Source organism: Protomyctophum parallelum (genome assembly GCF_964188405.1).
Source record: "Protomyctophum parallelum genome assembly, chromosome: 7".
Taxonomy (NCBI): Eukaryota; Metazoa; Chordata; class Actinopteri; order Myctophiformes; family Myctophidae; genus Protomyctophum; species Protomyctophum parallelum.
Window position 1 is genome coordinate 54124144 of NC_139705.1, and position 24005 is coordinate 54148148.

Genomic DNA, 24005 nt, shown 5'->3' on the forward strand with positions numbered 1-24005 from the left:
CCTGTTGGATGTTCTGGGGGTCTTAGAGGGACCTGTAATCCTGTTGGATGTTCTGGGGGTTTTAGAGGGACCTGTAATCCTGTTGGATGTTCTGGGGGTCTTAGAGGGACCTGTAATCCTGTTGGATGTTCTGGGGGTTTTAGAGGGACCTGTAATCCTGTTGGATGTTCTGGGGGTCTTAGAGGGACCTGTAATCCTGTTGGATGTTCTGAGGGTCTTAGAGGGACCTGTAATCCTGTTGGATGTTCTGGGGGTTTTAGAGGGACCTGTAATCCTGTTGGATGTTCTGGGGGTTTTAGAGGGACCTGTAATCCTGTTGGATGTTCTGAGGGTCTTAGAGGGACCTGTAATCCTGTTGGATGTTCTGGGGGTCTTAGAGGGACCTGTAATCCTGTTGGATGTTCTGGGGGTTTTAGAGGGACCTGTAATCCTGTTGGATGTTCTGGGGGTTTTAGAGGGACCTGTAATCCTGTTGGATGTTCTGAGGGTCTTAGAGGGACCTGTAATCCCAGATGGTGTCGCGCGTCGTCGCCATGTGTTGTAATCTGACACCGCGGTGCTCCCTCTCTCTCTCTCTACGCCAGAGGTGGGAACGGCGGCTTCATAGTGAGGTCGTTGTCATGGCGCCAATCTCCTGTGGGGGAGACGAGAGAGAAGACGTTAAGCCATTTACTGTATTTACTGTATTTACTGTAGACCTGACCTCGCCTCACCAGGCTTTCCACCACCTCGGAGGAAAGCCTGGTCTCTGTTTACAAAAGTCCGTATGATTCTGTCGGGAGCGGATGATATGGTTACGTCATGTTGTAATATTGTTTTGTAGTCATCAGGATGATATGGTTACGTCATGTTGTAGTATTGTTTTGTAGTCATCAGGATGATATGGTTACATCATGTTGTAGTATTGTTTTGTAGTCATCAGGATGATATGGTTACGTCATGTTGTAGTATTGTTTTGTAGTCATCAGGATGATATCGTTACGTCATGTTGTAGTATTGTTTTGTAGTCATCAGGATGATATCGTTACGTCATGTTGTAGTATTGTTTTGTAGTCATCAGGATGATATCGTTACGTCATGTTGTAGTATTGTTTTGTAGTCATCAGGATGATATGGTTACAACATGTTGTAGTATTGTTTTGTAGTCATCAGGATGATATGGTTACGTCATGTTGTAGTATTGTTTTGTAGTCATCAGGATGATATGGTTACGTCATGTTGTAGTATTGTTTTGTAGTCATCAGGATGATATGGTTACGTCATGTTGTAGTATTGTTTTGTAGTCATCAGGATGATATCGTTACGTCATGTTGTAGTATTGTTTTGTAGTCATCAGGATGATATGGTTACATCATGTTGTAGTATTGTTTTGTAGTCATCAGGATGATATGGTTACGTCATGTTGTAGTATTGTTTTGTAGTCATCAGGATGATATGGTTACGTCATGTTGTAGTATTGTTTTGTAGTCATCAGGATGATATCGTTACGTCATGTTGTAGTATTGTTTTGTAGTCATCAGGATGATATCGTTACGTCATGTTGTAGTATTGTTTTGTAGTCATCAGGATGATATCGTTACGTCATGTTGTAGTATTGTTTTGTAGTCATCAGGATGATATCGTTACGTCATGTTGTAGTATTGTTTTGTAGTCATCAGGATGATATCGTTACGTCATGTTGTAGTATTGTTTTGTAGTCATCAGGATGATATGGTTACGTCATGTTGTAGTATTGTTTTGTAGTCATCAGGATGATATGGTTACGTCATGTTGTAGTATTGTTTTGTAGTCATCAGGATGATATGGTTACGTCATGTTGTAGTATTGTTTTGTAGTCATCAGGATGATATGGTTACGTCATGTTGTAGTATTGTTTTGTAGTCATCAGGATGATATGGTTACGTCATGTTGTAGTATTGTTTTGTAGTCATCAGGATGATATGGTTACGTCATGTTGTAGTATTGTTTTGTAGTCATCAGGATGATATGGTTACGTCATGTTGTAGTATTGTTTTGTAGTCATCAGGATGATATGGTTACGTCATGTTGTAGTATTGTTTTGTAGTCATCAGGATGATATGGTTACGTCATGTTGTAGTATTGTTTTGTAGTCATCAGGATGATATGGTTACGTCATGTTGTAGTATTGTTTTGTAGTCATCAGGATGATATGGTTACGTCATGTTGTAGTATTGTTTTGTAGTCATCAGGATGATATGGTTACGTCATGTTGTAGTATTGTTTTGTAGTCATCAGGATGATATGGTTACGTCATGTTGTAGTATTGTTTTGTAGTCATCAGGATGATATCGTTACGTCATGTTGTAGTATTGTTTTGTAGTCATCAGGATGATATCGTTACGTCATGTTGTAGTCATTGTTTTGTAGTCATCAGGATGATATCGTTACATCATGTTGTAGTATTGTTTTGTAGTCATCAGGATGATATCGTTACGTCATGTTGTAGTATTGTTTTGTAGTCATCAGGATGATATCGTTACGTCATGTTGTAGTATTGTTTTGTAGTCATCAGGATGATATCGTTACGTCATGTTGTAGTATTGTTTTGTAGTCATCAGGATGATATCGTTACGTCATGTTGTAGTATTGTTTTGTAGTCATCAGGATGATATGGTTACGTCATGTTGTAGTATTGTTTTGTAGTCATCAGGATGATATGGTTACGTCATGTTGTAGTCATTGTTTTGTAGTCATCAGGATGATATCGTTACGTTATGTTGTAGTCATTGTTTTGTAGTCATCAGGATGATATCGTTACGTCATGTTGTATTGTTTTGTAGTCATCAGGATGATATGGTTACGTCATGTTGTAGTCATTGTTTTGTAGTCATCAGGATGATATCGTTACGTCATGTTGTAGTCATTGTTTTGTAGTCATCAGGATGATATCGTTACGTCATGTTGTAGTCATTGTTTTGTAGTCATCAGGATGATATCGTTACGTCATGTTGTAGTATTGTTTTGTAGTCATCAGGATGATATCATTACGTCATGTTGTAGTATTGTTTTGTAGTCATCAGGATGATATCGTTACGTCATGTTGTAGTATTGTTTTGTAGTCATCAGGATGATATGGTTACGTCATGTTGTAGTCATTGTTTTGTAGTCATCAGGATGATATCGTTACGTCATGTTGTATTATTGTTTTGTAGTCATCAGGATGATATGGTTACGTCATGTTGTAGTATTGTTTTGTAGTCATCAGGATGATATCGTTACGTCATGTTGTAGTATTGTTTTGTAGTCATCAGGATGATATCGTTACGTCATGTTGTAATATTGTTTTGTAGTCATCAGGATGATATCGTTACGTTATGTTGTAGTATTGTTTTGTAGTCATCAGGATGATATGGTTACGTCATGTTGTAGTATTGTTTTGTAGTCATCAGGATGATATGGTTACGTCATGTTGTAGTCATTGTTTTGTAGTCATCAGGATGATATCGTTACGTTATGTTGTAGTCATTGTTTTGTAGTCATCAGGATGATATCGTTACGTCATGTTGTATTGTTTTGTAGTCATCAGGATGATATCGTTACGTCATGTTGTAGTCATTGTTTTGTAGTCATCAGGATGATATGGTTACGTCATGTTGTAGTCATTGTTTTGTAGTCATCAGGATGATATGGTTACGTCATGTTGTAGTCATTGTTTTGTAGTCATCAGGATGATATGGTTACGTCATGTTGTAGTATTGTTTTGTAGTCATCAGGATGATATCGTTACGTCATGTTGTAGTATTGTTTTGTAGTCATCAGGATGATATGGTTACGTCATGTTGTAGTCATTGTTTTGTAGTCATCAGGATGATATCGTTACGTCATGTTGTAGTATTGTTTTGTAGTCATCAGGATGATATCGTTACGTCATGTTGTAGTATTGTTTTGTAGTCATCAGGATATCGTTACGTCATGTTGTAGTATTGTTTTGTAGTCATCAGGATGATATGGTTACGTCATGTTGTAGTAATTGTTTTGTAGTCATCAGGATGATATGGTTACGTCATGTTGTAGTCATTGTTTTGTAGTCATCAGGATGATATCGTTACGTCATGTTGTAGTATTGTTTTGTAGTCATCAGGATGATATCGTTACGTCATGTTGTAGTATTGTTTTGTAGTCATCAGGATGATATCGTTACGTCATGTTGTAGTATTGTTTTGTAGTCATCAGGATGATATGGTTACGTCATGTTGTAGTCATTGTTTTGTAGTCATCAGGATGATATCGTTACGTCATGTTGTAGTATTGTTTTGTAGTCATCAGGATGATATCGTTACGTCATGTTGTAGTATTGTTTTGTAGTCATCAGGATGATATCGTTACGTCATGTTGTAGTATTGTTTTGTAGTCATCAGGATGATATGGTTACGTCATGTTGTAGTATTGTTTTGTAGTCATCAGGATGATATCGTTACGTCATGTTGTAGTATTGTTTTGTAGTCATCAGGATGATATCGTTACGTCATGTTGTAGTATTGTTTTGTAGTCATCAGGATGATATCGTTACGTCATGTTGTAGTATTGTTTTGTAGTCATCAGGATGATATCGTTACGTCATGTTGTAGTCATTGTTTTGTAGTCATCAGGATGATATCGCTACGTCATGTAGTAGTATTGTTTTGTAGTCATCAGGATGATATCGTTACGTCATGTTGTAGTATTGTTTTGTAGTCATCAGGATGATATGGTTACGTCATGTTGTAGTCATTGTTTTGTAGTCATCAGGATGATATCGTTACGTCATGTTGTAGTATTGTTTTGTAGTCATCAGGATGATATCGTTACGTCATGTTGTAGTATTGTTTTGTAGTCATCAGGATGATATCGTTACGTCATGTTGTAGTATTGTTTTGTAGTCATCAGGATGATATTGTTACGTCATGTTGTAGTATTGTTTTGTAGTCATCAGGATGATATGGTTACGTCATGTTGTAGTATTGTTTTGTAGTCATCAGGATGATATCGTTAAGTCATGTTGTAGTATTGTTTTGTAGTCATCAGGATGATATCGTTACGTCATGTTGTAGTATTGTTTTGTAGTCATCAGGATGATATCGTTACGTCATGTTGTAGTATTGTTTTGTAGTCATCAGGATGATATCGTTACGTCATGTTGTAGTCATTGTTTTGTAGTCATCAGGATGATATCGTTACGTCATGTTGTAGTATTGTTTTGTAGTCATCAGGATGATATCGTTACGTCATGTTGTAGTCATTGTTTTGTAGTCATCAGGATGATATCGTTACGTCATGTTGTAGTATTGTTTTGTAGTCATCAGGATGATATGGTTACGTCATGTTGTAGTATTGTTTTGTAGTCATCAGAATGATATCGTTACGTCATGTTGTAGTATTGTTTTGTAGTCATCAGGATGATATTGTTACGTCATGTTGTAGTCATTGTTTTGTAGTCATCAGGATGATATCGTTACGTCATGTTGTAGTATTGTTTTGTAGTCATCAGGATGATATTGTTACGTCATGTTGTAGTCAATGTTTTGTAGTCATCAGGATGATATCATTACGTCATGTTGTAGTATTGTTTTGTAGTCATCAGGATGATATCGTTACGTCATGTTGTAGTATTGTTTTGTAGTCATCAGGATGATATCGTTACGTCATGTTGTAGTATTGTTTTGTAGTCATCAGGATGATATCGTTACGTCATGTTGTAGTATTGTTCTTTAGTCATCAGGATGATATCGTTACGTCATGTTGTAGTATTGTTTTGTAGTCATCAGGATGATATCGTTACGTCATGTTGTAGTATTGTTTTGTAGTCATCAGGATGATATCGTTATGTCATGTTGTAATATTGTTTTGTAGTCATCAGGATGATATCGTTACGTCATGTTGTAGTATTGTTTTGTAGTCATCAGGATGATATCGTTACGTCATGTTGTAATATTGTTTTGTAGTCATCAGGATGAATCGTTACGTCATGTTGTAGTATTGTTTTGTAGTCATCAGGATGATATCGTTACGTCATGTTGTAATATTGTTTTGTAGTCGACAGGATGATATCGTTACGTCATGTTGTAATATTGTTTTGTAGTCATCAGGATGATATCGTTATGTCATGTTGTAACATTGTTTTGTAGTCATCAGGATGATATCGTTACGTCATGTTGTAGTCATTGTTTTGTAGTCGACAGGATGATATCGTTACGTCATGTTGTAATATTGTTTTGTAGTCATCAGGAAGATATCGTTACGTCATGTTGTAATATTGTTTTGTAGTCATCAGGATGATATCGTTACGTCATGTTGTAATATTGTTTTGTAGTCATCAGGATGATATCGTTACGTCATGTTGTAATATTGTTTTGTAGTCGACAGGATGATATCGTTACGTCATGTTGTAGTATTGTTTTGTAGTCATCAGGATGATATGGTTACGTCATGTTGTAATATTGTTTTGTAGTCATCAGGATGATGTGGTTACGTCATGTTGTAGTATTGTTTTGTAGTCATCAGGATGATATCGTTACGTCATGTTGTAGTATTGTTTTGTAGTCATCAGGATGATATGGTTACGTCATGTTGTAGTCATTGTTTTGTAGTCATCAGGATGATATCGTTACGTCATGTTGTAGTATTGTTTTGTAGTCATCAGGATGATATGGTTACGTCATGTTGTAGTATTGTTTTGTAGTCATCAGGATGATATCGTTACGTCATGTTGTAGTATTGTTTTGTAGTCATCAGGATGATATCGTTACGTCATGTTGTAGTATTGTTTTGTAGTCATCAGGATGATATCATTACGTCATGTTGTAGTATTGTTTTGTAGTCATCAGGATGATATTGTTACGTCATGTTGTAGTATTGTTTTGTAGTCATCAGGATGAATCGTTACGTCATGTTGTAGTATTGTTTTGTAGTCATCAGGATGATATCGTTACGTCATGTTGTAGTATTGTTTTGTAGTCATCAGGATGATATCGTTACGTCATGTTGTAGTCATTGTTTTGTAGTCATCAGGATGATATGGTTACGTCATGTTGTAATATTGTTTTGTAGTCATCAGGATGATATCGTTACGTCATGTTGTAGTCATTGTTTTGTCATCAGGATGATATCGTTACGTCATGTTGTAGTATTGTTTTGTAGTCATCAGGATGATACCGTTACGTCATGTTGTAGTCATTGTTTTGTAGTCATCAGGATGATATCGTTACGCCATGTTGTAGTCATTGTTTTGTAGTCATCAGGATGATATGGTTACGTCATGTTGTAGTATTGTTTTGTAGTCATCAGGATGATATGGTTACGTCATGTTTTAGTATTGTTTTGTAGTCATCAGGGTGATATGGTTACGTCATGTTGTAGTTATTGTTTTGTAGTCATCAGGATGATATCGTTACGTCATGTTGTAGTATTGTTTTGTAGTCATCAGGATGATATCGTTACGTCATGTTGTAGTATTGTTTTGTAGTCATCAGGATGATATGGTTACGTCATGTTGTAGTATTGTTTTGTAGTCATCAGGATGATATCGTTACGTCATGTTGTAGTATTGTTTTGTAGTCATCAGGATGATATTGTTACGTCATGTTGTAGTATTGTTTTGTAGTCATCAGGATGATATCGTTACGTCATGTTGTAGTATTGTTTTGTAGTCATCAGGATGATATCATTACGTCATGTTGTAGTATTGTTTTGTAGTCATCAGGATGATATCGTTACGTCATGTTGTAGTCATTGTTTTCTAGTCATCAGGATGATATGGTTACGTCATGTTGTAGTATTGTTTTGTAGTCGACAGGATGATATCGTTACGTAATGTTGTAGTATTGTTTTGTAGTCGACAGGATGATATCGTTACGTCATGTTTTAGTATTGTTTTGTAGTCATCAGGATGATATCGTTACGTAATGTTGTAGTATTGTTTTGTAGTCATCAGGATGATATTGTTACATCATGTTGTAATATTGTTTTGTAGTCATCAGGATGATATGGTTACGTCATGTTGTAGTATTGTTTTGTAGTCATCAGGATGATATCGTTACATCATGTTGTAGTATTGTTTTGTAGTCATCAGGATGATATCGTTACATCATGTTGTAGTATTGTTTTGTAGTCGCCAGACAGGAACAACAGGCGGCGACAACTTCCTTTTCCCTCTCAATAAAAGCTCTCGTAGCCTGTAGCATTTATTGAGAGGGAAAAGGAAGTATCTACAAGCTCATAGCGCGCCACCGAGTGGCACGCTATGAGCTTGTAGGTCTGCTATTTCTTTTTTATTGAAGAACGGCTGACATAGAAACATAGCTTTTTCAGAAAAAAGGATGTAGAAGACAACTTTATAATCTGATCTCAGGTCAAAATGGGTTAACTTGGAACTTTGCTTGGAACAGCATGTTATCAGATGGGGGGGGGGGGGGGGGGGCAGCTGATTACAGATCATTTTTTGGTCTCCTTGACATTTTCACAAAAACTGTCATGCAGGATTTAGATTCTAAAGACATTTTTGTATAATTATGGTCTCAGGTCAAATGAGGGATTTCATGACTTTCATGACTGACGAAATGAGACAGCCGCCGACACTGCAGACCACCGAACAGTGCAAATCATTCCGCGGTCTAATGATTGGACCAGACAGAGAAAAATCAACATGGGAGCCGGGCCGGGCCGACCAATGGGGCCGGCCGCTTAGAACCCATGCCCCATGCGGCCGACCAATGGGGGCCGGCCTGCTCAGAACCATGCCCCATACAGCCAACCAATGGGGGCCGGCCGCTCAGAACCATGCCCCATACAGCCAACCAATGGGCAGGCCCGCTCAGAGAACCTATGCATGAGTAACCCTCTCTTATTGTGACGTGTGGCAGAGCGGCGCTGTCCGTCCTCTCCACCGCCAGCACGCCGTCCTCTCCACCGCCAGCACGCCGTCCTCTCCAGCGCCAGCGTTGGTGCAGAGGACCAGTTCATAGTCCACACGCTGACCTCCATGGGTAACAAGACAACTCACCCCTTTTACCCTTTTTGGCGAGTTGTCCGGACAACTCACCCCGGAAGTGCGTCTTCACTTTTGGCCACTTTCGGGGTGAGTTGTCTGACTGAATATGTACTTTTTGAGCTCTTTTATATACTTTAGTGAATATTATGTCCGGTATTCCCTCCATGCACACGCGGTCCTATCCTCAGGGCTAAATGCATTCATTTGGAACTGTCTGAGAGTGAGCTAATTAATGTAACCAAATGGACCCCTAAGGGTCACTAATGATGTGACCGTCCGCGTAGTGTAGGCTGACACCGGGACTCAGGCAGTAAAGTAGCTAATCTGATATTTCATCTGAAAGTATAACTAATCTGATATTTTCAAAAGGGTTGTTATTTGTATACAGTTGAAAACTTGAAATGGGACATTTTATGCACAATGAGTATAGCCAGTGATTGTTTTTGTCGACTAATCTTATTTTCTTATTGTTTTTAATTATTATTATTATTTTTTTATCCCACGATTTTGTAACCCATTTTTCACCCCTGTGTCAATCATCTAATGTGATCCTAGGCTCTACACACCCTCCACCAACCTAGTCCCCATATATGGGGGACAAGGGGAGACCAACCTAGTCCCCATATATGGGGGACATGGGGAGACCAACCTAGTCCAGTCCCCATATATGGGGGACATGGGGAGACCAACCTAGTCCCCATATATGGGGGACAAGGGGAGACCAACCTAGTCCCCATATATGGGGGACAAGGGGAGACCACCAACCTAGTCCCCATATATGGGGGACAAGGGGAGACCACCAACCTAGTCCCCATATATGGGGGACAAGGGGAGACCAACCTAGTCCCCATATATGGGGGACAAGGGGAGACCAACCTAGTCCCCATATATGGGGGACAAGGGGAGACCAACCTAGTCCCCATATATGGGGGACAAGGGGAGACCAACCTAGTCCCCATATATGGGGGACAAGGGGAGACCAACCTAGTCCCCATATATGGGGGACAAGGGGAGACCAACCTAGTCCCCATATATGGGGGACAAGGGGAGACCAACCTAGTCCCCATATATGGGGGACAAGGGGAGACCAACCTAGTCCCCATATATGGGGGACAAGGGGAGAGCAACGGACTTGAACTCATGCTTCCTTCATGCCTGAGTGTCCAAGTTGCTCCTTTACACCTGACAGGGGGGAGTTTCCCTGGTTGGACGTAGCGCGTGGAAGGAACACGTTATTCCAACCAGTTCCTTTCCCCTCCACCAGGCGCCCCGGCTGGCCAGGGGGAGGCAGTATAGAGACCAGTTCCTTTCCCCTCCATCAGGCGCCCCGGCTGGCCAGGGGGAGGCAGTATAGAGACCAGTTCCTTTCCCCTCCATCAGGCGCCCCGGCTGGCCAGGGGGAGGCAGTATAGAGACCAGTTCCTTTCCCCTCCATCAGGCGCCCCGGCTGGCCAGGGGGAGGCAGTATAGAGACCAGTTCCTTTCCCCTCCATCAGGCGCCCCGGCTGGCCAGGGGGAGGCAGTATAGAGACCAGTTCCTTTCCCCTCCATCAGGCGCCCCGGCTGGCCAGGGGGAGGCAGTATAGAGACCAGTTCCTTTCCCCTCCATCAGGCGCCCCGGCTGGCCAGGGGGAGGCAGTATAGAGACCAGTTCCTTTCCCCTCCATCAGGCGCCCCGGCTGGCCAGGGGGAGGCAGTATAGAGACCAGTTCCTTTACCCTCCATCAGGCGCCCCGGCTGGCCAGGGGGAGGCAGTATAGAGACCAGTTCCTTTACCCTCCATCAGGCGCCCCGGCTGGCCAGGTTGAGGCAGTATAGAGACCAGTTCCTTTACCCTCCATCAGGCGCCCCGGCTGGCCAGGGGGAGGCAGTATAGAGACCAGTTCCTTTCCCCTCCATCAGGCGCCCCGGCTGGCCAGGGGGAGGCAGTATAGAGACCAGTTCCTTTCCCCTCCATCAGGCGCCCCGGCTGGCCAGGGGGAGGCAGTATAGAGACCAGTTCCTTTACCCTCCATCAGGCGCCCCGGCTGGCCAGGGGGAGGCAGTATAGAGACCAGTTCCTTTACCCTCCATCAGACGCCCCGGCTGGCCAGGGGGAGGCAGTTTAGAGACCAGTTCCTTTCCCCTCCATCAGGCGCCCCGGCTGGCCAGGAGGAGGCAGTATAGAGACCAGTTCCTTTCCCCTCCATCAGGCGCCCCGGCTGGCCAGGAGGAGGCAGTATAGAGACCAGTTCCTTTCCCCTCCATCAGGCGCCCCGGCTGGCCAGGGGGAGGCAGTATAGAGACCAGTTCCTTTCCCCTCCATCAGGCGCCCCGGCTGGCCAGGGGGAGGCAGTATAGAGACCAGTTCCTTTCCCCTCCATCAGGCGCCCCGGCTGGCCAGGGGGAGGCAGTATAGAGACCAGTTCCTTTCCCCTCCATCAGGCGCCCCGGCTGGCCAGGGGGAGGCAGTATAGAGACCAGTTCCTTTCCCCTCCATCAGGCGCCCCGGCTGGCCAGGGGGAGGCAGTGTAGAGACCAGTTCCTTTCCCCTCCATCAGGGGGAGGCAGTATAGAGACCAGTTCCTTTCCCCTCCATCAGGGGGAGGCAGTATAGAGACCAGTTCCTTTCCCCTCCACCAGGGGGAGGCAGTTTAGTGACTAATACTATGACGAAAAATGTTCGTCGACTACCTTTTTTTCACTGACAAAACTATAGAAAAACATAAATTTGTGCAATATGTACAACTTCCTGGTCTCAACTGTGCATGTTTCTTTCCTTCCAGGGAGCAACATGGCATGACAGTTTTCTGAAAAAGCTATGTTTCTACGTCAGTCATTCTTCGATTTTTCAAAAATAGCAGACCTACAAGCTCGTAGCGCGCCACTCGGTGGCGCGCTATGAGCTTGTAGATCTGCTATTTTTCAATAGCTAAAGCAAACTCCACACAGAAAGGCCCTATCGCCAACCCCCGCCATACCCGAGGCGGGGTTGGCGATAGGGCCTTTCTGTGTGGAGTTTGCATGTTCTCCCCGTGTCCCCTAGGTTAGGTACCCTCACAAAAACATGCCGTAATCCTGGTCTCTATACTGCCTCCCCCTGGCCAGCCGGGGCGCCTGATGGAGGGGAAAGGAACTGGTCGGAATAACGTGTCCCTTCCACGCCAGGGAAACTCCCCCCTGTCAGGTGTAAAGGAGCAACTTGGACTCCTCATGCATAGAAGGAGACATGAGGTCAGTCAGCTGCCCCCCCAGGTTGGCAGAGGAAGTGTAGCGCCCAGGATTACATTAGATAATTGGCACTGGGTGAAAAGAAAACTGGGTTACAAAATCGTGGGATAAAAATTTAAAATTAAAACAAATAAATAGCTAAAGCATAGCATAATGCTAACACCAAGAAAGAAAGAAAGGTACTATGTTTACCCAGGGTAACTGGACTAAGCTGAAGAACATGTTTACAGCCAGGCCCTGCTCATAGAACATTTCATGGTAGCAGGTTCAATGCCTTGTCCATAAAGGGCACTTCAGCTGTGGTAATTTTAACGTGCCGGTCCCGGGGATACGAACTATAGCGACCTTCACGATATCAAGACCGCTCGGCCACCCACCGCTGCCCCTAAACCAAAACGGGTTCCCGCCCCCAAAATGGGTTAAATCACTAAAACAGCTGGTTTGCACAAAACTAAATAATGAAATAACCTAAATTAAAAAAAAGGGACAAACAACAAAGAGCTCCTCCTCAAATGAAGAGGGTCACACTAGGCCGTGACGTCATGCTTTGGTCCATAAACGCAGCATGACACCGAGCCGGAGCCGAAGGGCGCCGCATGCAGGCGGCTAGACCAGGCCATGACTCGAGGCGCCGTGCCACGGAACCATCAGCAGCTATAGAGCGTCGCAGTCCCTCCCCCTTTCAGAACGACGAGTGGCCCAGGAAATGAATCCCAATGCATTTTGACCATAGGCTTTTCTTAAAGTATTTATTTAAAGACGGTTACGCCGCGGACAAAGCCAACTCGGATCGTGACAAATCATGACAATGAACACAATGTTTTGGGGCCGATCAAATAATTTATGAGAAGAAAAACAAAACAAATAGTGCCTTTATTTTCTTCTTTCTAATGATTTGATCGGCCCCAAAATATTGTGTTCATTGTCATGATTTGTCACGATCCGAGTTGTCTTTGTCCGCGGCGTAACCGTCTTTAAATAAATACTTTAGGAAAAGCCTATGGGAAAAATGAACGGCGATTTCTTTTCCGGGTCTCTCGAAGGGGGGCGGGACTGCGACGCTCTATAATGGCAGACAAGGCCTTAAGCCAGGGGTGGGCAACTGGCGGCCCGGGGGCCATATTCGGCCCCCACCTTCACTTAATGCGGCCCCGGCAGGTTAATATCAGAACACTGATATAGTATTGATTTCAGCTGTTTACAATTCCAAACCTGCTTTAATTACTTCATGACTATAGTATTAATTGACTATAGTACTTAATGAGTCTGACTAGTATTAACATGTTATTACTTGCGCAAGCAGAGCGTGCAAGTAATATTTCCGCCCGGTCCGTATGCACCGTCCCAGCCAACCCGCCACTTTTGATGCGTATGCAAATAAAACAGCAAATTGTGCCTGATTCGCTGGGACCAGATTACATACATGAGCATATTTCTTACGTCATCACTGAGAGCTAGTCATACATATACTATATATATACTATATATATATAATCTGTAAAATAAAATAGCAAATTGTGCCTGATCTGCTGGGACCAGAGTACATGGTGTGTATATGTATGACTAGCTCTCAGTGATGACGTAAGAAATATGGTCATGTATGTAATCTGGTCCCAGCAAATCAGGCACAAATTTGCTGTTTTATTTGCATACGCATCAACATGTGTCCAATGTAGTTTTTGTGTCCAATGTAGTTATGTTAACAGTTCATAAAGTTAACATGACTATAACTAAATGCATTTGAAATAAAAAAAGGTTACTTTTCAGGATTCCAATTCAAAAATAGCAAAACATTATTCAGATTTTCAATTAAAATAGCCGATCTACAAGCTCACAAAGCGGGTCACATTGCCACAGTATGACGCTGAGAGGAGCAGCTGTTTATTAACCCCGCATGTTGGATCTCATCATGGAATTATTACACCTTGCTTAACCCATTCTGACCTGAGATCAGATTCATACGAGGTTTCCACTGGACACACACTGGTCTGATTAACTAAACTAAACTAAATGATGTGCAGCGCCAGTGCTGTACGCTTTATGGTCAAGCCAACATGCTGGCACAAACGTTTCATATGTGTACTACAGTACAGACAATGTAAAAAAAAATAGCACTTTTTAAAACCTACTACACTCCACTTTATACAGCTCACTTGTGGTGCCGATACAGCAAAGCGAAAATGAAAAAACTTCAGGTGGAATTATAATGATGCTTTTCGAAAGTTCCTGAGACTCCCAAGATGGACCAGTGCAAGTGAAATGTTTGTGACCAGTAATGTACCCATACCTTTCATGCTGTACTGAGGAATGTTATGTTTAGATTCATGTGTAGACTGAGGGAATCAAAGAATGTATTAATTATGGCCTTAACGGGGATCACACAGAGTGACACAGTCTTCTCCTCATGTTTCTGGAAACACTGGAGGCAATGTTTATATGTTTTTAATTGACTAAAGGACTGCCTGGAGTGAAAATCTGATACGTATAGGCTATCTTTGTTGTTGTTTCTCTCTCTCTCTCTGAATCTCATCATCATCAGGTCTAAATGCGATAATGTTATGAAGATAAAGTAATGTCCTATCATAATGTTATGAAGATAAAGTAATGTTATATATATGATGTTATGAAGATAAAGTAATGTCCTATCATAATGTTATGAAGATAAAGTAATGTCCTATCATAATGTTATGAAGATAAAGTAATGTCCTATCATAATGTTATGAAGATAAAGTAATGTCCTATCATAATGTTATGAAGATAAAGTAATGTCCTATCATAATGTTATGAAGATAAAGTAATGTCCTATCATAATGTTATGAAGATAAAGTAATGTCCTATCATAATGTTATGAAGATAAAGTAATGTCCTATCATAATGTTATGAAGATAAAGTAATGTCCTATCATAATGTTATGAAGATAAAGTCAAACCACCACACTGGAACACGCTATAACAGGCTGAGGGCAGAGCTGCTTAACCCATTTAGGTCTGACGTAAAAAATAAACAACGTATGTTTCTGTATCAGTGGTGCTCAATATTTCATGTCAAGAACCCCAAAAATGATATGTAATATGCCCCCCCCCCCCCCCCATCTGAAAATATGTAGTTCCAGGGACCCCCCCCCCCCCCCCAGAAGCAAAGATTTGAGTTAAAATGTTCGCTGTGAAAGAATATATATTCAATGATTTGTGCCGCATTTTCACGATTTCTCAAAAATAGCAGATCTACAAGCTCGTAGTGCGGCCCTCGGTCCCGTGCTATGAGCTTGTAGATCTGCTATTTTGGAACTGAGGACTTGTAGTTCAATCCATGTTTACAAGAATGTTTAAAAACAAGACGATACATAAGTACAGACACGTCTTATGATCTTGCATTTCATATTATGACATTATAAATAAATGTATTATGATATGTATATTCGTACATCTACATATCATTTATCATGTAATATACGTGTACAACAACACACGTATTATTATGATCTGATAAGCACAGTTATCACAATACTAAGAAGAAAAAAAGAAAAAAAACTGTTAACTGTAAACTATATAGTATTTGTAGTTGGTAAGGGTAATAATAATCTTCAGCCTACACCTTTTATGGTCATATAGCAATGCATCTTATTCCTGTACAGTAACATGAACTGAAGACCAAGATAAAACAAAGAATGGATTAAATATCATCTCCCTTAACCCATTCTGACCTGAGATCAGATTCATACGAGGTTTCCACTGGACACACACTGGTCTGATTAACCCAATCTGACCTGAGATCAGATTCTAAAAAATGTCAGTCGCTCTTCGATTTTTCAAAAATAGCAGACCTACAAGCTCGTAGCGCGCCACTCGGTGGCGCGCTATGAGCTTGTAGATCTGCTATTTTTCAATAGCTAAAGCACGACATGATGCTGACACCAAAAGGGGTTCCCGTTCAGAAAGGGTTAAAACAATACAGTGTGTTCCAGCCTTCTGTTTATACATACACTTGTTGCTACTGTGCAAACAGACGCAAATATCAAGAGAGGCGACGCTTTTCATAAAGGTCATTATCCTCAACATGTCCTGTTCTTATGGTGTATGCATGTCTAGGTAAGGTGTGTGTTCAGGTAAGGTGTGTGTGTGTGTGTGTGTGTGTGTGTGTGTGTGTGTGTGTGTGTGTGTGTGTGTGTGTGTGTGTGTGTGTGTGTGTGTGTGTGTGTGTGTGTGTGTGTGTGTGCGTTTCTCTTTCCCCATTTATGAGTGAAAGTTATAAGCACCATAATGTGACCAGATTTGACTGAGGGACTGCCATTGTGCTTTTCACCATGGGGGGAGAAAAACATTTGATCAAAAATGAGTTAATATCACAGGCAGACTCTTCACATGCTAGATTAGCTAGAGCATGTCTGAAAGAAGTGTCAGAGCTGAAATTGACATGTAAATATGAAATAAATGCTTAAACATGTAGCTAGGTGTAATGTTAGAGACCACAGAAGACATGTAAATATGAAATAAATGCTTAAACATGCAGCTAGGTGTAATGTTAGAGACCACAGAAGACATGTAAATAAGAAATAAATGCTTAAACATGTAGCTAGGTGTAATGTTAGAGACCACAGAAGACATGTAAATATGAAATAAATGCTTAAACATTTAGCTATATGTAATGTTAGAGACCACAGAAGACATGTAATGAAATAAATGCTTAAACATGTAGCTAGGTGTAATGTTAGAGTCTACAGAAGACATGTAAATATGAAATAAATGCTTAAACATGTACTGAAGCTATAGGTGTAATGTTAGAGACCACAGAAGACATGCAAATATGAAATAAATGCTTAAACATGTAGCTAGGTGTAATGTTAGAGACCACAGAAGACATGTAAATATGAAATAAATGCTTAAACATGCAGCTATAGGTGTAATGTTAGAGTCCACAGAAGACATGTAAATATGAAATAAATGCTTAAACATGTAGCTATAGGTGAAATGTTAGAGTCCACAGAAGACATGCAAATATGAAATAAATGCTTAAACATGTAGCTAGGTGTAATGTTAGAGACCACAGAAGACATGTAAATATGAAATAAATGCTTAAACATGTAGCTAGGTGTAATGTTAGAGTCCACAGAAGTGAACCTTTTCAAGCCTGTTTTCTCAACTCGCTGTTTCTCTGCAAGACATTACTCTATAAGCCATATCTCTACAACCGGTGGGTCAAACTGAACCAATATGTCAATTTGAAGCTATGATTCCCTGCTTTCACATGACATGAAAAAACGAAAATTAAAAAAGTCCCTCAGTCAAATCTGTTAAATTTAAACTTCCACACCGACCAAGCATCGACTATGTAGCCACCATGACCGTTAAAGACCACACTTTTAGTACTTATTCACCATCATTTCACAATAAAAGCGACCTCACAGACTGTCATAATTTCATAATAAAAGCGACCTCACAGACTGTTATAATTTCATAATAAAAGCGACCTCACGACTGTTAATTACTGAACCATGTTTGTAACATAAAAGTATAGCTAGTATGATGATGAACACCAGCTCCGATCATGCCATGTACAGTAGCCATGTACAGTAGCCATGTACAGTAGCCATGTACAGTATCCGCTCAACTTACACACAATACAATCATGCATTGTACAACATGTAACCAAATGGACCCTTTCAGAGTCAACCACATGAACACTAATAGCATCCATATTCATGTCATAAATAGCCAAAATAGTCAGACATGAACATTTCGCAGGGCGGATAGCAATCTACAATGTTGTAGATTGTAGCCAATCTACAACAGTGGTCCCCAAACCTTTACATGTCAAGGACCCCCATTTGAAGAGACATGCCAGGGACCCCCATTTGAAGAGACATGCCAGGGACCCCCATTTGAAGAGACATGCCAGGGACCCCCATTTGAAGAGACATGCCAGGGACCCCCATTTGAAGAGACATGCCAGGGACCCCCACAAGAGAAGATATTTACAGCTCTATAGCAGTGATTCTCAACCACTTTAATCTCAAGGACCCCCCAGTTTCACATGCATTATTAGGCTACAGACCCCCCATTTAATGTCTCTTCATTTAATTCATATCTCTGCAGGGACCCCCAATTTATACTGTAAAATCACTGTTAGTGTAACTCTGAGAGTGTACAAATGGAACCCAATGGATCCGTCAGGGTCCATTTGGTTCAGACCCATATAAAAAGCGTCATGTTTAACTCAGAGAGTGTACACATTACACTAACCCTAACCCATACACATTTGTACACTCTCTGAGTTACAGTCCCATAAGGGGTCCATTTGGTTCCTATGACTATATCATTTAGCTGGGGGACCCCCTGGAACTCCCTCAAGGACCCCTGGAGGTACCCGGACCCCCATTTTGGGCACCACTGCAGTAAGACATGACATGAAACCGGTATACAGCAGGAACTATCTAGATAAGATAAAAAACCCTGTCTCACGTTACACTCTTATCCCTCTGCATAATGAGCACTATTTAGGTCAGGTCATTCAGGACACAAACACTAAACAAAACAGGTCGGAAACCCAAAACAAACCCAGCCGCTTACAGTAACACAATCTACACAGCACATTCAAGTATCAGTCAATTGGACCTGTATTTATACAGTATTGTCCATTTCTAATCTATACACCCTCGGAGTTATAGAACGCTATATACTAACACACACACACACACACACACACACACACACACACACACACACACACACACACACACACACACACACACACACACACACACACACACACACACACACACACACACACACACACACACACACACACACACACACACACACACACTGTACCTCCAGGTGTTCTGATGGAAGTCAACAGGTGGTTGGACGAGGCGGGAACGAACGGGTCACGTTTGGAGACGGAAGACGATAGAGAGAGTACGGGTAACAACAGGAATAAGGCAGAGAGAGAGAGAGAGAGAGAGAGTACGGGTAACAACAGGAATAAGGCAGAGAGAGAGAGAGAGAGTACGGGTAACAACAGGAATAAGGCAGAGAGAGAGAGAGAGAGAGTCGGGGTATACGTCCTATATTCCTGCATTAAGCTCCTTCTCTCAGATCCTCTTCAAACCTGCCGCTGAGCGAGAGGCAGCGCGGCGCGTAGAGACAGACTGTTAGGTTATCGCTGCCTGTCTGCACAGAGGAGCCGCTGGCCGTCAACGTCAACACAGACAGACTGTTAGGTTATCGCTGCCTGTCTCCACAGAGGAGCCGCTGGCCGTCAACACAGACAGACTGTTAGGTTATCGCTGCCTGTCTCCACAGAGCCGCTGGCCGTCAACGTCAACACAGACAGACTGGAAGAATGACTGTATAGTAGAGACAGACTGTTGTGGGGTGGAGGAGGGAGGGACTGCCCCACACACACACACACACAGTGGAAGAGGGAGGGACTGCCCCCACACACACACACACACACACACACACACACACACTGTTTCCACACCTAAGCGCAAAACGGCCCCACAGCCGCGGACAGAAGAAGCTGTGGGAGGGGAAAGGAACTGGTTGGAATAACGTGTTCCTTCCACGCGCTACGTCCAACCAGGGAAACTCCCCCCTGTCAGGTGAAAAGGAGCAACTTGGACACTCAGGCATGAAGGAAGAATGAGTTCAAGTCCGTTGCTCTCCCCTTGTCCCCCATATATGGGGACTAGGTTGCTCTCCCCTTGTCCCCCATATATGGGGACTAGGTTGGTCTCCCCTTGTCCCCCATATATGGGGACTAGGTTGGTCTCCCCTTGTCCCCCATATATGGGGACTAGGTTGGTCTCCCCTTGTCCCCCATATATGGGGACTAGGTTGGTCTCCCCTTGTCCCCCATATATGGGGACTAGGTTGCTCTCCCCTTGTCCCCCATATATGGGGACTAGGTTGGTCTCCCCTTGTCCCCCATATATGGGGACTAGGTTGGTCTCCCCTTGTCCCCCATATATGGGGACTAGGTTGGTCTCCCCTTGTCCCCCATATATGGGGACTAGGTTGGTCTCCCCTTGTCCCCCATATATGGGGACTAGGTTGGTCTCCCCTTGTCCCCCATATATGGGGACTAGGTTGCTCTCCCCTTGTCCCCCATATATGGGGACTAGGTTGGTCTCCCCTTGTCCCCCATATATGGGGACTAGGTTGGTCTCCCCTTGTCCCCCATATATGGGGACTAGGTTGCTCTCCCCTTGTCCCCCATATATGGGGACTAGGTTGGTCTCCCCTTGTCCCCCATATATGGGGACTAGGTTGGTCTCCCCTTGTCCCCCATATATGGGGACTAGGTTGGTCTCCCCTTGTCCCCCATATGTACAGTACGGTACAGTATGGTACAGTATGATACCATGCAGTAAGGTACAGTACGGTACAGTATGGTACCATGCAGTATGGTACAGTACGGTACAGTATGGTACAGTATGGTACAGTACGGTACAGTACAGTATTATACAGTAGTATGGTACAGTACATCACAAAGGTATAGCCAAATATATGCTGAAATGCAAAACCAGTCTAATTTTGGTGGCCATCTTGAAATATCACCGCCATATTGGATTTTTGGATGGCTCGGTTTAAAAAGTTAAAGAGTTGACCAAAGGAATGTTCACGGCAAATGTCACGCTTGTATCACCAAGCGAACAACCGTTCCTATGATCTGCTAATTGCACAAATTCTGTGTGTGTGTACGTCTGTAATCCACGTAACTCGAGAACCGTTCGCCCCACCGACTTCAAATTCGACACACACGTTCCACACACCCACAGGGAGTGCAGTGCCCGGTCTCGAGTCGGTCGGACCCACGGTTGTCCAGAACCGCCACAAATGGCCTTTTTCATTTGGCGGCCATCTTGAAAAATGGTGTCCATTTTGTTTTTTCAAGTGGACAACGTACTTTTCTGAGAGAGTAGGTTCCGAAGCACTCGTGTGCCAATTTTGGTGCTTGTACCATAAAGTGAACGATTCTCATGAAATATTGACTTAATATCCTCCACTAATATGGGGACTAGGTTGGTCTCCCCTTGTCCCCCATATATGGGGACTAGGTTGGTCTCCCCTTGTCCCCCATATATGGGGACCAGGTTGGTCTCCCCTTGTCCCCCATATATGGGGACTAGGTTGGTCTCCCCTTGTCCCCCATATATGGGGACTAGGTTGGTCTCCCCTTGTCCCCCATATATGGGGACTAGGTTGGTCTCCCCTTGTCCCCCATATATGGGGACTAGGTTGGTCTCCCCTTGTCCCCCATATATGGGGACTAGGTTGGTGGAGGGTGTGTAGAGCCCAGGATCACATTAGATGATTGACACAGGGGAGAAAAATGGGTTACAAAATCGTGGGATAAAAAATATATATATAAAAAAAAAAAGAAGAAGCTGTGCGGCGTGTTGTTTTTAGACAGCTGGTATGGATGGGAATTAAGCTCCACCTCCGCGGAGAGCGTTTTTTTTTTTACGGGAATCTGGCAAGTCGTCCGCGGAAGTGCGGTCAGCTTCTTTTCCCATCCACATCCAGCCGTCTAAAACCCGGGAAAAAAGAAGCTGTGCGTTGCAGCCGGGAACGTTGCGCGGCTCTTTAGATGGCAGCACCAACACAGCAGTGTTGTTTTCGTCGACTAAAACTAAGACGAAAAATGTTCGTCGACTACCTATTTTCACTGACTAAAACTAAATGAAAACTAAATAAAAACGAATCTATGACTAAAACTAAGACTAAATATACTGACAATTTCGTCAACAAATACTAAAATGTTAGGAAGGGACTAGTGGACAACAGATCCAGTTTTATGCTGGGTTGCATGCTGAAAATAGCAGATATACATCTGCCAAAGTGTAAAATATGTCATTACAACGACATCAAGGCCTGTCAAAACACATTTTAGTCGACTAAATCAACTGTAGATTTAGTCGACTAAAATCATATGACATTTAGTCGACTAAAACTAGACTAAACACTAGAACATTCCAGGTGACTTAACCCATTCTGACCTGAGATCAGATTCTAAAAATGTCTATTACATCCTGACAGTTTCATTATTAACCCATTCTGACCTGAGATCAGATTCTAAAAGTGTCTTCGATTTTTCAAAAATAGCAGACCTACAAGCTCGTATCGCGCCACTCGGTGGCGCGATATGAGCTTGTAGATCTGCTATTTTTAAATAGCTAAAGCATAATATGATGCTGACACCAAAATGGGTGCCCGGTTCAGAATGGGTTAAAATGTGACTAAAACTAAGTGAAAACTATTCAAGAGACTATGACTAAAACTAAAAATAGAAATTTGCTGCCAAAAACAACACTGCCTGACAGAGAAATAGATCACTGATTGGGCGGCGTGCAACGCTAGCTACAGCTATACGGATCCCTCCCACTGCATTCTGGGATACGGATCCCTCCCACTGCATTCTGGGTCTGCTGAACGCATGACTGACTGGATGACGCAATCACTCAGTGGTGGAAAAGTAACTAAGTACATTTACTTAAGTACTGCACTTTAGGTACAGTAAAAGTTATTTATTGGCACTGGATGCAATCACTCAGAGGTGGAGAAAGTAACTAAGTACATTTACTTAAGTACTGCACTTTAGGTACAGTAAAAGTTATTTATTGGCACTGGATGCAATGACTCAGAGGTGGAAAAGTAACTAAGTACATTTACTTAAGTACTGCACTTTAGGTACAGTAAAAGTTATTTATTGGCACTGGATGCAATCACTCAGAGGTGGAAAAGTAACTAAGTACATTTACTTAAGTACTGCACTTTAGGTACAGTAAAAGTTATTTATTGGCACTGGATGCAATCACTCAGAGGTGGAGAAAGTAACTAAGTACATTTACTTAAATACTGCACTTTAGGTACAGTAAAAGTTATTTATTGGTACGTTACTTTCAGCATGTCATGACTGGACGCAATCACTCAGTGGTGGAAAAGTAACTAAGTACATTTACTTAAAGCTAAAACTCAACCAAGGTTAATGTTTTAGGTTGTTATTAGAGAAAGTAAAAGATGAGTGTTATCGTTTTTTTTCGTTTTTTTTTTCATTCATTAGCTGCTTTCTTTCGTTTTAGGGATTTTAGCAGTTTTGGAGCATTCGAGCATTGGGGGCAAAAAATTGCTAAAATCCCTAAAATGAAAGAAAGCAGCAAATGAAACAAAAAGAACACTCTCTCTCTCTGATAACAACCTAAAACAACGGTTGGAAAAATAAGTTGTCCTTTAACCCATTCTGACCTGAGATCAGACTCAAAAAATGTCTTCTAAATCCTGACAGTTTTCTGAAAAAAAGCTGTGTTTCTGTAGTCAGTCGTCAGTCGTTTTTCAAAAATAGCAGACTTACAAGCTCGTAGATCTGCTATTTTTAAATAGCTAAAGCATAACATGATGCTAACACCAAAACGGGTTCCCGCCCAAAATGGGTTAACTGTGAGTGGACGACCCAATTAAGCATTACACTTGTTCAATTCATCATGTTCAATTCATCAAAACATTCAGAGACGTACAAATAGACACTTCTATGTAGCTAAAGAACAGAACAGGAATTCATCATAAATCAGTGTTCTGGATGCTTACAGACGATCAGAGTAACACAATAATGTGCGTCATGTCATGAACACGTTGGATTGAAGCCCTCCAATCACACGCAAAGATGACTGAGCAGAGATAAAGCTCTGTGTTATCTCTGTCTCTACTGTACCAACAATATGAATAATTATGATAATATCACATTCAGCTACAGTAAGTATTGGACCTTGTTGCCACACAGTAAATTCTCCAGTGTTCATTTTTTTATT

The 24005-nt window shown here is 42.1% G+C and overlaps 1 long non-coding RNA gene across 1 annotated transcript in view; it reads right to left on the bottom strand.

The window, feature by feature from the left end:
- LOC310862367 overlaps positions 1-24005 on the bottom strand; it is a 705243-nt gene that overhangs the window by 603064 nt on the left and 78174 nt on the right. The window lies entirely within an intron of this gene.